This window comes from Procambarus clarkii, chromosome 52 (genome assembly GCF_040958095.1).
Source record: "Procambarus clarkii isolate CNS0578487 chromosome 52, FALCON_Pclarkii_2.0, whole genome shotgun sequence".
Taxonomy (NCBI): domain Eukaryota; kingdom Metazoa; phylum Arthropoda; class Malacostraca; order Decapoda; family Cambaridae; genus Procambarus; species Procambarus clarkii.
The window spans coordinates 23,836,899-23,851,396 of record NC_091201.1 but is presented as its reverse complement, the minus strand read 5'-3'; the positions used below and the strand labels follow the sequence as shown (position 1 = coordinate 23,851,396).

Genomic DNA, 14,498 nt, shown 5'->3' with positions numbered 1-14,498 from the left:
TGGAAATAAAGCCTAAACTTGTCACAATGTTGCCGTGTTTGGACTCTGCTCTTCAGCGCCTGGAAATGCCAGACTATTCCGCTTGGAATGTTACATTTGTGCACTTCTGCAGTTTGATCGTTAACAAGAAACAATGAAATCACAAGATTAAATACCGAGGTGGTGCGATGGGATCGAAGCCTAGGGAGTGAGGATAGTCTAGGGATACATTATAATTTACACGTGGAAAATAGTAGTGGGGGCTGGTCCCAAACCTACACACAGAAATAACACCACACGAGACCAGAAGGCATGGCAGGATGTGCAGAATACCCCCGTTGAAAACCAGAGATGCAACAGGTACTCTGAGAAATACATCTATTAACATCAGAGGCCCGAGACTGTTCAACACGCTTCCACAACCAGGCTGTTGGATGCGGCTGCTCGCAGCCTGACCTATGAATTACAACCTACTTGATTAGGTATCCTTTGGACGTGCTTATCAATTTCTCTCTTGAACACTGTGAAGGATCGGACGCCTGCGCTCAAGAGAATACAGATTTAGGCATTTTGGCATTTTAACTCCTTGGACCGTTGGGGATCGAGCACAGACTTGCGAGAAGATAGCTGTGATGTGAGGACGGAGGGTAGACACCATCCCCAACTTCTTGGACCGTCGGGGCTGGAGCACAGTTGCGAGAGACGCGGTCGTTACCGTACCGACCCGTCCAAGTGGTTAGATAAAAAATAATTCCTGGTATTAATGATTAATGGTTATCTTGGAGTCTCCTGGAGGAGAGGAGCCGGGCAGATGCAGCCGTCACCTAAGCTAGGCCGTCAGCTAAAACACATACAAACTTTAACTTCACTTTCCCTTTCTTGTGTACACAAAACCAGATGCAGAAAATAAACAAAACTGAGGAAAATTTATAGTTTAACAAATACTGAGAGAAATGGGAGCAGTTGGTGGAGTTAACACACACCTGTGAACCATGTGGGGAGTGTCCTGGGGCAGGCGGCCAATATCAGGGGGCACGGGTATATTTTGGTGGGTTGTGTGTGTGTAAAGGTAGGCTGACGCAGTGGTGTTCAGCTGGTAATAGTGACGCTGACGTGCAGCCAATATTGTGCACGCCACACCACCTTTACCTCTGACGATCAACTAGTGACGAAGGCCAAGAACTGACTCCCAATGACGCGTCCACATACGAAACCTGTACATCTTCCCTCAATCAATGGCGCCTTAGTCTGCATTAAACAGTTCACGAGCCTCAAACATCACAAGCCAAGGTTATTATTGTTATAAACAACTTCGCTGCGCTTCCGAGCTCATAAACTGTTTAATAAATGAAATCAATGCCTGCACGACTGAGGAAAGTTGTGCAAGTTTGGTAAGTGGACATTTAAGCACTCAAGAGTCGTAAGCTCCTGGTCAGGCAACGACGATCACGGCACAGTCTCTTAGTCCAAGCTCCCTGAGTAAGCACTAGAGGCAATGATACCCACACACACTGAAGGAGGCTTCAAGGGCTTAGACAAAGCACCCGGATGGAAGTGGACATGACCTGTCGACCACTGGCGGAGGTACTTGTCACCCACCGGTGGGCCACTGTGGCTGTAGCAATGATGGGGGAGGGCCACTGTACCAACAAGGGCAGGTGTGACAATCCAACACCAAGATAATGACAGTTTACACAAAAGCTCCAGGTGTTGGTGAACGACCCTTCGGGCGATAAGAGATAATTATAACCCCAACAAGGAATAGATGACACGCTCTCCAAAAGCCCTAACGGCATGGGAGATAATCCCAGCTGTCTGCACAACCGTTACGACTGACAAGTCAGGGTGATCCACCCTACCTTGGGTTTACCTTGGGTTTACCTTGGGTTTCCCTTGTGTTGTGTCCGTGTGTGAATGTCAAGCGGCAGGTCTCTGACCAGGCCTGGGCTAGTGGTCTGCTCAACCACCCTCTTAAGACGCCGCTGTCTGCACCCTGTCGTATGAATCACAGCCCGGTTGATCAGGTATCCTTCAGAGGTGCGTAACAAATTACATGTTGAACACCACCAGAGGTCGGCTAGTTATGTTTAGAGGACGGATCAACCTGATCAACCAGGCTGTGACTCATACGTCAGGCTGCGAGCAGCCGCGTCCAAGAGCCTGGTTGACCAGTCCGGCAACCAGGAGGCCTGGTCGACGACCGGGCCGCGGGGACGCTAAGCTCCGGAAGCACCTCAAGGTAACCTCAAGGTAAGGATGTAGAAGTCTCAGGTTCTTAATGATGTTGGAATTGACTCGGCGTAACTCACCCAGGTACTACCAGATTATAATTAAAGCGTCAGATTAGCTTTGTAACCAGGCTAGAAGATGGGGCACAAAGACACCATTTACCCGCAGTGAGTGACAGGTAAGTACTTAAGAGGTAAACACCAGCGTCATCGTGGAGGACGGCCACCACGCCTACCCATCACCAGCGACCAGACTCTCCCAACAAGCTGCCACAAGACCCACTCTCAAGGTTGGCCTTTCATCTAGCTGCCTCGGAGCTCTCCCCCAACTTGGTTTAAAATTAGAAGCGACTATTTACAGGAATATGGTCTCGTTCTTCAGTGAACCTTACTGCCGGGAAAATCTTGTAGCTTCAGGGGAAACAGGGCACAGGTATGCCAACTGTGAGTCCGGTTTAGTTTATGTCCCTATGCCCATCGTGTGGGCGGTCGTGCACCCCATGGTGTGGGCGGTCGTGCACCCCATCGTGTGGGGAGGTAGTGCACCCCATCGTGTGGGGAGGTAGTGCACCCCATCGTGTGGGCAGTAGTGCACCCCATCGTGTGGGCGGTAGTGCACCCAATCGTGTGGGCGGTAGTGCACCCCATCGTGTGGGCGGTCGTGCACCCCATCGTGTGGGCGGTCGTGCACCCCATCGTGTGGGCGGTCGTGCACCCCATCGTGTGGGCGGTCGTGCACCCCATCGTGTGGGCGGTCGTGCACCCCATCGTGTGGGAGGTAGTGCTAAATGCGAGTATGTATATGGGTGCGCGCGCACGTCCTAATCCGAGAGCATATATGCCTGTGTGGGTGGGTCCATGACCAGAGTGAAGTTGACCGTATACGGTGCTGGTGGCCACCACATTTTGGTAGATATTTTGTTTCTATTGTTTTCGTCAGCACGTGCGTGGCCATTCACTTACCTGGAGTATACCTGGAGAGGTTTTCGGGAGTTTTTCTGCCCGAGCCTGGCCTGGGGCCAGGCTGGACTTGTGATAACATGGTCCAACAGTCTGTTGTTTGAAGCGGCCCGCAGGGTAACATATCCACAACTCGGTTCGTCTGGAACTTCTTGCAGCAACTTATGTACCTGGTTGATACCTGGTTGATGGGGTTCTGGGAGTTCTACTCCCCAAGCCCGGCCCGAGGCCAGGCTTGACTTGAGAGTTTGGTCCACTAGGCTGTTGCTTGGAGCGGCCCGCAGGCCCACATACCCACCACAGCCCGGTTGGTCCGGCAATGTAATTTCTTCTTGAAGAAATTTACCTTTGTTCCAGCACTATTTCTAATGGCTACTGAGAGAGATTGAATAGCCATAGATCCTGTGATGTTCAAAGTTATCTGATAGTGCCTTTGGCACCTCTACTTCTCACTAGATCTACTCTATTTCAATCCGGAACTTTCGCTCCAGTATGTTATTCTACCGAGCAAATTTGGGACCTGGCTTTCCAGTATCATCCAAGGTATATATTTAATTAATATCTCACTCTTCTCCTTTTCACAGAAAGCATTTTGAGAGCTTTCAGACGGTCCCATAATTTGGGTGCTTTATCTGGCCCATGCATGCCGTACATGCTCTCTGTATGCCCTCTACTTCAGCAATCTCTTCTGCTCTGAAGGGAGAAGCGAGAACTGGACGGTACGGCCCGCATGGACACGATAAAGCACCCAAATTATGGGACCGTCTGAAAGCTCTCAAAATGCAATATGCAACACAAAATTCCAGTGTGGGAGTTTTGTCCCTAAGACTGTTTCCCATTGGAAACAAGGTCAATGCACCGTATTAACGTAACCAAACCTAGGGAAACCTAACCAAGCCTTATCCTAACCTACCCTTAACCTAACCTAACTATGGCTAAGGAGTACTGTAGATAATAGTACCAATGACGTAGTGGGTTTGACGTTAGTACTGTACCTCCACAGGCAAATCCTCCTTGATGACAGGTCGACTTTTAAGAAGAGGCACAGTAGCAAGGCATTATTTTATGATGTTATTAAATGTATATCACTACTTTTCCCCTCGGTATGAAGAAAGCAAATTGAGCGATTCTTCGTTTAGGATAACACAGTCGTTATTTATTTATAATAAAGTTATCTACAGTTATTTGATTTTGTATTCGTTGTAATCTGTGTTGAAGTGAGATGAACAATATAATCTAGTTTGGAGGCCCTTCAGGCCTTTGGCAATAACTAGGGGAAAATATTAATATTTGTATAAACTTGACTATTTTCATATTTGTATGAAAGTAAAACACACATCAAAATTCTTACCCTAACTTGTATATAATTACAAATTACGTCTTCTCCACTTGGAAATGAATTGTAAGTGTTCCTAATTAATATTTGTATATCATTTATGCTAATTATAATTAGAGGAGTTATGCTAACTGTGAGGTGCCGAGACGCACCAACCTGCCGCCCACTGCAGTGTTCTGTAAATTATTCTCTTGAGAGTTTGTGACTCAGAGACACTGTATATATTGTATTTTTTACCGTATGAGTCAACTACTAAAGTAGTCAACACTCGCAAGGGTTTAATCTGGATTTTTAAAGAACCTACAATCATGCGAACGCTTAAAACGTCACCACCTCGCTGAGACGTCAACGCCTCGCCGAGACGTCAACGCCTCGCCGAGACGTCAACGCCTCGCCGAGACGTCAACGCCTCGCCGAGACGTCAACGCCTCGCCGAGACGTCAACGCCTCGCCGAGACGTCAACGCCTCGCCGAGACGTCAACGCCTCGCTAACAGCTGCTAGACTCATGGTTCAACCTTGAGGACCAGCGGGCGTCTCGATGCCTGCTCCACCTGGTGGCCGCCGGATCACGTGACTTTACCCTTTGGGGGTCTCGATACTGCCGTCAGGCATTCAAGTTCAACGGTCCGGATTGCCACGGTGCCTGGCGCGGCTATCGTCTGGTGCTCGGGAACGTCGATAGATATTTTCGTTTTCTGGCTGGTTCTTCGGGAGACGGGTTCTAGTGCCCGCTTGGTCGAGAGGTGCTGGCGGTTGGTGGGTCTTGGTGGGGGCTCCTGGTGTGCCCCAGGGCGTAGTGGGGCTCCTGGTGTGCCCCAGGGCGTAGTGGGGCTCCTGGTGTGCCCCCAGGGCGTAGTGGGGCTCCTGGTGTGCCCACAGGGCGTAGTGGGGCTCCTGGTGTGCCCACAGGGCGTAGTGGGGGGCCTCCTGGTGTCCCCACAGGGCGTAGTGGGGGCTCCTGGTGTGCCCACAGGGAGTAGTGGGGGCTCCTGGTGTGCCCACAGGGAGTAGTGGGGGCTCCTGGTGTGCCCACAGGGAGTAGCGGGGCTCCTGGTGTGCCCACAGGGCGTGGTGGGGCAGCTGGCCTGCTCTGCCGGAGGGCACTGGAAGAAGTTTTTGCCAATTTGGGTACGAGTTCAGGAGAGGCCATCGTTTTTGCCTTGACTGTGTTTGGGCCACCCGGTGTTCCCTGTGTGGGGTGGGGGCCGGTGCTTTCCCTCCCTGACAGACTCCAGGGGCTCCCCTACACATCTGCCCATCAGTGTGTTTATTCACCACGAGGCGCGATCATTTCCACCGACAGGTGACGTGCATTACCCTTAAGACCATGCGTGTTAGCCTACAAGGGGACGCCAAGGCACATGCGCTACCCAAACCAACGGAAACACCAACGCCTCGCTTACACACGTCAACGCCTCGCTTACACACGTCAACGCCTCGCTTAAACACGTCAACGCCTCGCTTAAACACGTGTCAAGCAACATGAACAACACGGCTCACATATCACAGCTGTAACGCCGCATTTTGTGAGAGTGAACGACAGATATGCTGACGCAACGCGAGACCCTCAGAAAACCCTTCCTTTATACGCAGCATTAGAAATATTGTCGAAACAAAGGTGGATGTTTTCAAGAAGCATTTTGATCAATTCTTGCATGACGTTCTGCATGAATCAGATTGTAGTTGATATGTTATATCCCCGCGAGCCGCTTCAAGCAACAAACAGTCTGTTGGACCAAGTTACCGCAAGTCGAGTCTGGCTCCAGGGCTGGGCTCGGGGAGTAGAACTGCTCCCCGGAACCCATCTCCAGGTATGCCGCAGCCTGGCTCTATACCCAGCAGCCTTGCAGACATCAACCCTCTTATAACCAACGACTGGTCGTATTCAGTGCGTGTTCAACGCACACTAGGAGCATTGTTAATCAACGCGAAAAACGAGATGTTAGTTAAATTGTTGACTGGAAGTGTGAGATTGGTGTGTGGAGGTGTGGAAGCTCATAGGAGGGCTGGTGGGGAAAGGTGTGGGGAAAGGTGTGGGGAAGAGGTGGGGAAACAGGTGGTGGAGCTGGCGTTGGGGGTCTGGTGTACTGAGGTGTTGAAGTTCGTATGAGAGGTGGTTTGGGCTGGTGCGGGAAGGTGTTTGGGAGAGAGAGAGGTGAGGGTGAGGCAGGTGTGGGAAGGTGCTGGGTGTGGGTGGGGGTGTGTGGCGTTACTTGGTGTGTGGGAGGAGCCTTCCCCCACCCACGCCTCGTCCCAGTCTTGTCCAGCAACACACACACAACTTTTCACCACAACTCCCTCACCACCTGTCCTCACACCTCATCTTCATGCGCGTGTGTCTGTTGCATTTGCTGCTAAGGTCGGTCGGCGGCAGCTGCTGTTGCTATTTATATTGCAAAGACATGTTTTTGACCCTCTTTTAAATTATCTTGCATGTCGTAAACATGTCCCCGCTCTTGATCTCATTCTCTCTAACTATTGCAGGGTTAAGCTTAGCCTATTTTCATAGCTCTTTAACTATATTTCAGAGGCTAGCCTGGTGGTAAATCTCTGGACTTTCACAATCGGGTTTGTGTTTTACTAAAGATGTATGTGTGCATGTGTAATTACCTATATGTAGTTACAGAATGAGAGCTAAGCTTGTGGTGTCCCGTCTTCCCAGTACTCTTTGTTGTATAACACTTTGAAACTACTGATGGTTTTGGCCTTCTCAGTTAGCTTGTTCCAACAGTCTACCACTGTTTGGTGTGTGTGTGTGTGTGTGTGTGTGTGTGTGTGTGTGTTTGTGTGTGTGTGTGTGTGTGTGTGTGTGTGTGTGTGTGTGTGTGTGTGTGTGTGTGTGTGTGTGTGTGTGTGTGTGTGTGTGTGTGTGTGTGTGTGTATTCACCTAGTTGTGCTTGCGGGGGTTGAGCTCTGCTCTTTCGACCCGCCTCTCAACTGTCAATCAATCAACTGTTACTAACTACTATTTTTTTCCACACACACCCACCCACCCAGGAAAGCAGCCCGTAACAGCTGGCTAACTCCCAGGTACCTATTTACTGCTAGTTAACAGGGGGCATCAAGGTGAAAGAAACTCTACCCATCTGTTTTCGCCGGGTGTGTGTGCATGTGCATATGTGTGTGGGCGTGTCAACAAGCAAGACGGGTTTCCCGGTTTGTCAGTAAAAACGAATTTCAGCAGAACATCTCCACAAGATGCTTTGCTCCAGGGAACCTTATCTAGTTCAAAATCGGCGTGTGGGAGGACTCTACTCTCTCACGTATGGTATGAGACGGAGAGAGAGAGAGAGAGAGGGAGAAGGGGAAGGAGGCTGTAGACGTGAATGAGAGGGTAGGTGCTGTAGAGGAAGTGATGATCACTAAGGATGGAACGTGGAGGAAATTGCATCAGCTGCCGTCCGCGGACTGCTCTCTCTACACCCCTCCATGCCTGCCTTCCTATACCACTAGTGTGCACTACCCAGTCCCTGTGCACCTAGGAGCATACCTGGAGCATACCTGGAGAGGGTTTCGCGAGTTCTTCTACTCCTCGAGCCCGGCCTGGGGTCCAGGCTCTATTTGTGATAAGATGGTCCAACCGCCTATTGCTTGAACCACGGTTACCTTACCTTACCTTGAGGTGCTTCCGGGGCTTACCGTACCCGCGGCCCGGTCGTCGACCAGGCCTCCCGGTTGTAGTAGATATGTGGACCTGCGGGCCCACATGTCCACTACAACCCGGTTCGTCCGGAACTTTTCGCAGGAACTTCCATTTTTGTTCCAGCAATATTTATAATGCACACTGGGAGCGAACTGAACAGCCGTAGACCCCCTGATGTTCATACAGTGTTCTCTGTCCCTATGTCACCTCTATCCCTCTCTGGATCTATTCAGCATTTCCTTCCATATCTTTCGCTCCAGTATATTGTTATTCTACTATGCAAATTTAGGACTTGGCCTTCCAGTATCTTCCATGTATATATTAGTTGATACTTCACTCGACTCCATTCTAGAGGATACGTTTTGAGAGCTTTGAGACGGTCCCAATAATTTAGGTGCTTCTTCATGTGTATGCGTACCGTACATGTTCTCAGTATTCCCTCTTTTGGAGACATTTCTGCTGCTTTAAAAGGGGCAAGTGAGCACCTAAGCGCCGGAGCTGAGTAACTGCAGCTTGGGGGGTAGAGAAGGGGTGTTGGAGAACCAGACCTCAGGTGCCACCTGTCTCCCCCTCACCCTAACAAGTCTACAAGGTCCCTCCAGCTGTCCAACTGGAGTACAGTACAGCCACCCACGCACTCCTTACCAACAGTCACTCACGTACCCTACCACCTGCCACCCACGAACCCCTACCACTACCCTACCACCTGCCACTCATGAACCCCTACCACCCACCACTACCCTACCACCTGCCACATCCTTGCAACTGGCGGGCCCCTGCTGCTGTAATTACCACAACTCGTAGCCAATGGTTGTAGCCAATACAACTGGCTACAACCATTAAAATATATACACACACATGTTGGTACAGCTGTTGCCAGTACTGTAACACTCGTGTAGCCGCTGTAACACAGCCTAGCACCGAGGAGTTCCTTGGCGTGTGTGGAAGGAGTAAGAGGTGGACCGGAGGGAGGCGGGACACAGCGTGGAGCCGGCGGCAAGGTCAAGCCACAGAGCACCTGCGGGGCTCAGACAGAGCTCCGCTGGTCCCCACCACCACATGACTTGCAGTACCGTGTCCCTCGCGCACTCTAACATCACCAAATATCCTTAGGAGTGTAAAAATACACAGTATATATGCCCAAACGTTTCCCTGGTGGCATCATTGTAGCTTGGTGGATCAGTAACATCTTTGTCGGCGTGACAATAGGTAAGACAACACCCGCTGCTGATGGTACACAAGGGAGTGTTGACCACGGGTGATTTTGGTGTTGTTTCAGAGTCAGCTACTGGGAACAAAAACTTCCAAGTAGCTCGGGCTATGGTGAGCCCGGCTGTAACTTTTGTGTTTTCTAATGACCACAGGTGAGTCAAGCGTCACTCTTATACAAGATGGGGAGCCCTGCAGCGATCAAGTACGTCTACGGCAAGGCGTCTACGGCAAGGCAGCTACGGCAAGACGTCTACGGCCACGCAGGGTGGGGCACAGAGGGACAGAAGAGGTGCTGGAGACTGGGGTATACTTCGCCCTGGTTCTTGCTCCCTTCCTCCCCCTCCCATTGGTGCGATACCATTATCACCCCCTTCCCTCCCACCCCTTCCCCCAGCAGCCTCCTCCAACTCCCCCCTCCCTTACGGGTAACACTAACCGGGGGAGAACACGTCCCCCAAAAAAACCTTGTGATCATCTCCGGCAGTGAGTCATCCAAGGTGACCCGCTCGTAACTGTTGGAGACGCGCGGTGTTCCACCATAGCCAAATGAATCCATCACAAGATGTCTATTCCTTGAGAGTCCCCCCTTCGTCCACTACTTTAAGACCATATACCACAAAGAAAACGGGCCATAGAGAGCTAGGCACTTGGCCACTAGTGTGGGTTGTGGTGACGGTGAATTGTGGTGGCGTGGGCTGTGCTGGTACTTACCTATGGTGGGTCTACGGGTCCCCAGCTCCTTAGGTCCCCGCGGCCCGGTCCTCGACCAGGCCTCCAGGAAGCAACCCGTGACAGCTGACTAACACCCAGGTACCTATTTTACTGCTAGGTAACAGGGGCATAGGGTGAAAGAAACTCTGCCCATTGTTTATCGCCGGCACCTGGGATCGAACCCAGGACCACAGGATCACAAGTCCAGCGTGCTGTCCGCTCAGTCGACCGGCTCCCAACTTTTGTTGTACCTGTTGCGATACAATTTCATTATTTTGACGTTCAAATTCTTTCTCGAATCCGGCCTTGAAGTTGTGGATGGAGGTGGCTTCTACAACTTCCTCTTTCTGGTCATTCCACTTGTTGACCGCCCGTACAGGGTATGAGTATTGCCTTACACTCCTTGGGCTCATTTGCGGTAACAGCTTCCACCTGTGTCTTCTTGTTCTGCTTTCTCTTAATTTGAAGAGGTAATCTTTGCCTACCTTGCCTATTCCCCATCAGTATCTTATGTTGTAATCATCTTCCATTTGTTCCTTCTATCTTCTAGATAGTTACTGTCAGATTTTGTTCCACTAGCCTATTCTCGGAGCTTGACCCTCTTAGTTATGACAACAGCCTTGTTGCAAACCTTTGAACGTTATCAATTTTGGCTTTATGTTTCACAAGGTACGGATTCCACGCCGGTGCTGCGTATTCATGGTCTAACAAATTTTGTATAGATTGCCTTGAAGGCGTCCTGATTTAGTTCTAAACCATAGTCTTATATTATGCCAGCGTCCCATATGCTGCCGATGATATCCTGTGTACTCACCTAGTTGTACTCACCTAGTTGTGTTTGCGGGGGTTGAGCTCTGGCTCTTTGGTCCCGCCTCTCAACCGTCAATCAACAGGTGTACAGATTCCTGAGCCTATCGGGCTCTGTCATATCTGCACTTGAAACTGTGTATGGAGTCAGCCTCCACCACATCACCCCCTAATGCATTCCATTTGTCAACCACTCTGACACTAAAAAAGTTCTTTCTAATATCTCTGTGGCTCATTTGGGCACTCAGTTTCCACCTGTGTCCCCTTGTGCGTGTGTGTGTGTGTGTGTGTGTGTGTGTGTCTCCGGTGTCCTCTCTCTCCCTTTCCCATCTTCATTACCTTACATTGCGGTGGGTTGCTGTGGTGGAGGGTTGCCGAGGAGATGGAATGCTGTAGTTTCTGTGGTAGGGATTGTTGTGGGAGTGGACTGCTGTGGAGGAGGGGGTTTTAATATGGGGGTTGTTGTGTTGGTGGGATGCTGTGTAGTGGGTTATTATGGAGTGGGTTCCTGTAATGGTGGGTTCACAGCCACCATTTGTTTTGCGATAAAATCACTAAACTGTTTAAAGGAGTACCTAACGGATAGGGAACAACGTGGGATACAGTTAAAAGGTGTCAGACTAGAAGGATGTGACAACGAGTGCCCACGTCTCCGTCCTTGGCCTGTTGCTATTCCTAATTAATATGACTGACCCACCATAGCGAGTAAGCTTATACATGTCGATGTTCACCAACGACGCCATTCGAAGGAATTCTCAAGGATGTAGACAGCCATTGATACGAGATAAAAGTTACTGGCTATGGCGGGGGACTTCAATCAAGGAAGAATACAATGGAAAGCAATGAAGGCAAGTAAGTGTCTCTTCACCTCTGGGAGGTGTAGAGACACGGAGAGCAAAACTTGTAGAGGTAGTGGTGGTTACTGACTCCACGTGTTGAGAGAGAATGCAAGGAGAAAAGGGTCTACCAGCCAGGCTAGACCTGACTTTCACACAAAGTGTGATAAACACGCAACATGGAATACAGAATGCCCTCTGGAATGAGGGACTATTCTATACTAGCCCTTGAGTACATGATGCCAGCAACCACAGTAGATCAGGAGGGGAAAGTGATAGTCTTGATCTACCAAACTATAGTACTGTATCAGCCTTTCCATATGATATTAGGCTTTTCATAGACGACTATATAGAGGACACAGCAAACCCCCAATCTAATGTTAATCAAGTTTTTCAATGGGCCACAGAAAATAACATGATGTTAAATGAGGCCAAGTTCCAGTTCCCGTGTTAATAAAAAACTAAAATAAATTTCTGTAGTTTCGGTTTAAAAATAAACGAAAACCACTCAATACGGAGTTAATTCACGCCAGTGAAAGAAAAAGCAAAGCAAAATATTTGTGAGGTTATCTTGAGATTCTTATCTTGAGATAATTTCGGGACTTAACGTCCCCACGGCCCGGTCCTCGACCAGGCCTCCTCTTTGTTCCTCCCCCCCAAGGAAGCTGCCCGTAGCAACCGACTAACTCCCAGGTACCTATTTACTGCTAGTTAACAGGGGCATCAAGGTGAAAAGAAACATTTTGCCCCATTTGTCTCCGCCTTCACCGGGGATCGAACCCGGAACCTCAGGACTACGAACCCGAAGCGCTGTCCACCCAGCTGTCAGGTGAGTACTGCAATCATGCAGAAAAACCCCTACTTATAAAGAACACAATAACGTGGCTGCCACAACTGCAAGGAAAATGAGATTGGATGAAAAGTACCTCTCAAACAATGATATCTACCAATGATAATACTTTTTAAGGCACTAGAGTGCCAAGCAGCCCATCTACAAGTGCCAGCAGCACCAACCTGCACAAATAGGAGTGCCAAACAGCCAATAAAGTTAGCAGCAGCAGCGAGCACAGCGTGATGGCAACACTTTCGCTAACGGGTAATGACGAATCAGCCGCTGTCGCGGGTTGCCAACTTGTATAAAAATTATGTAACTTTGGCGGTAGTTACAAAGTGCAGCCGTCTGGCAAAGTGACAGCCACAACAACGCTGCACATATTGATGGCTGAACTGTCAGCAAACTCCTCGTCTACTTAAGCTGACGGTAGATAAACCGCCCACTAGGGGGGGGGGGCCTCAAACGACGCCATCCCGCTAGACATCATCTCTTAACTAGTAGTGTTGCTGCTTACAATTAATGATAAGAATGCTAAGGTAACGACGGCAAGCCTTTCACAGATATTGTACACATGCCACAATACCCACACCTGCCTCACACATCCCACGCCTGACATGTTACCCCACACACCTGCTACATACACCACAGATGACCTACACCTATCGCCTTACACACCTGCCATCCCCAGCCACCCCACACATATCATTCAATAGATTACCTTTCTGGCAAGTGCCACTGAGCAAAATAAAAGCATGTAAGCGAGGTATTAAAAGCACACTAAATAGTCGGTGACTTGGGGAGTAGAAGAACTCCCAGAATCCCATCAACCAGGTATCAACCAGGTATCATGCAGATATTGAGTACAACGCTTCCCGCCGTGCACAGGTGAGCTGCCAGAGAGTTGAACAGACGTCAGTTTAGACTTTAACATAGTGGCAAGTTGTCATCCTGACCTAGGGGAAACAGGTATCACGTTGACAGCCCAAAATGACAAGAAAAACACGTTTTTTTCCGCGTCTGGCCCACTTAATGTATTGATAAGTTGATATCCAAGGTTGCATAAACAATTGGCTATCTGGAATTTATTTGGATTTTTTTTTTTTAATTTTTGCCCCGAGGGGCGAGTTTATTGGGCAGCGCCACTCATCTTGTGAGTGGACATACCGCCATAGCAGCATGTACAGCACTCCCCAATAGGAAGAAAACCCGCTGGGTTGTTCATCCTGTCACTTGTACCCAGACATAGCTGGGACTTGCTTAACTGTCTCAAGTATTTGGAGTTGGCTTCGAGTCTTACTACTACCTACTACTCCCCAAGCCTCGGTCTGGGGCCAGGATTGTCTTGCGATAACTTGATCTAAAAGATTGTAGCTTGGAGCGGCCCGCAAGCCCACATTTCCATAAGGTCTACAGGTAATCATCACTACCTAGGTTCATTGCGTGGGGAGATATCAGCCCTGGGAAGGTGCGTCATCCGTATAGGATAAAGCAAAATATATAACAACACTTCCATTTACCTGTCTTATATTTGCAAAGCTTTTTGAGTATATATATATTATATATATATATATATATATATATATATATATATATATATATATAAAACCTTCTGTAAACACATTAGACAAGTCAGTAATGGAGGAGGTAGCTCTCATCTCCACCTTTTAATCATAAAAAGTGACAAGATAACTGACCAGAGAGAGACAAGGACAAAATCAATCATTACTGATGGTAGTTGGCCTTGTAGCAGGTATATGTTGCCTTTCCCCGCCGCTTCGATACTACTGTAATGGAATAGTTTGGTCGCCACGAGGTGAAGTGCCATGTTCACGAGCTTGAAGATGGAGCAGACGGACAACCGAGGCTCCAGACTGGTCTCCTACAGAGTGTGGGAAGATCAGTGTTCAAATACGGAAGCGGGTGCCCAACTTTTTATGAAACAAGCCACA

General features: G+C 49.2%; 2 protein-coding genes across 2 annotated transcripts in view; one reads left to right on the top strand and one right to left on the bottom strand.

Moving 5' to 3' along the window:
* The window catches only part of ubl (Ubiquitin-like protein 5), a 50,071-nt gene that overhangs the window by 1,499 nt on the left and 34,074 nt on the right, over nucleotides 1-14,498 (top strand). The window lies entirely within an intron of this gene.
* Nucleotides 1-14,498, bottom strand: part of Ras64B (ras-like protein 2) — a 53,719-nt gene that overhangs the window by 23,040 nt on the left and 16,181 nt on the right. The window lies entirely within an intron of this gene.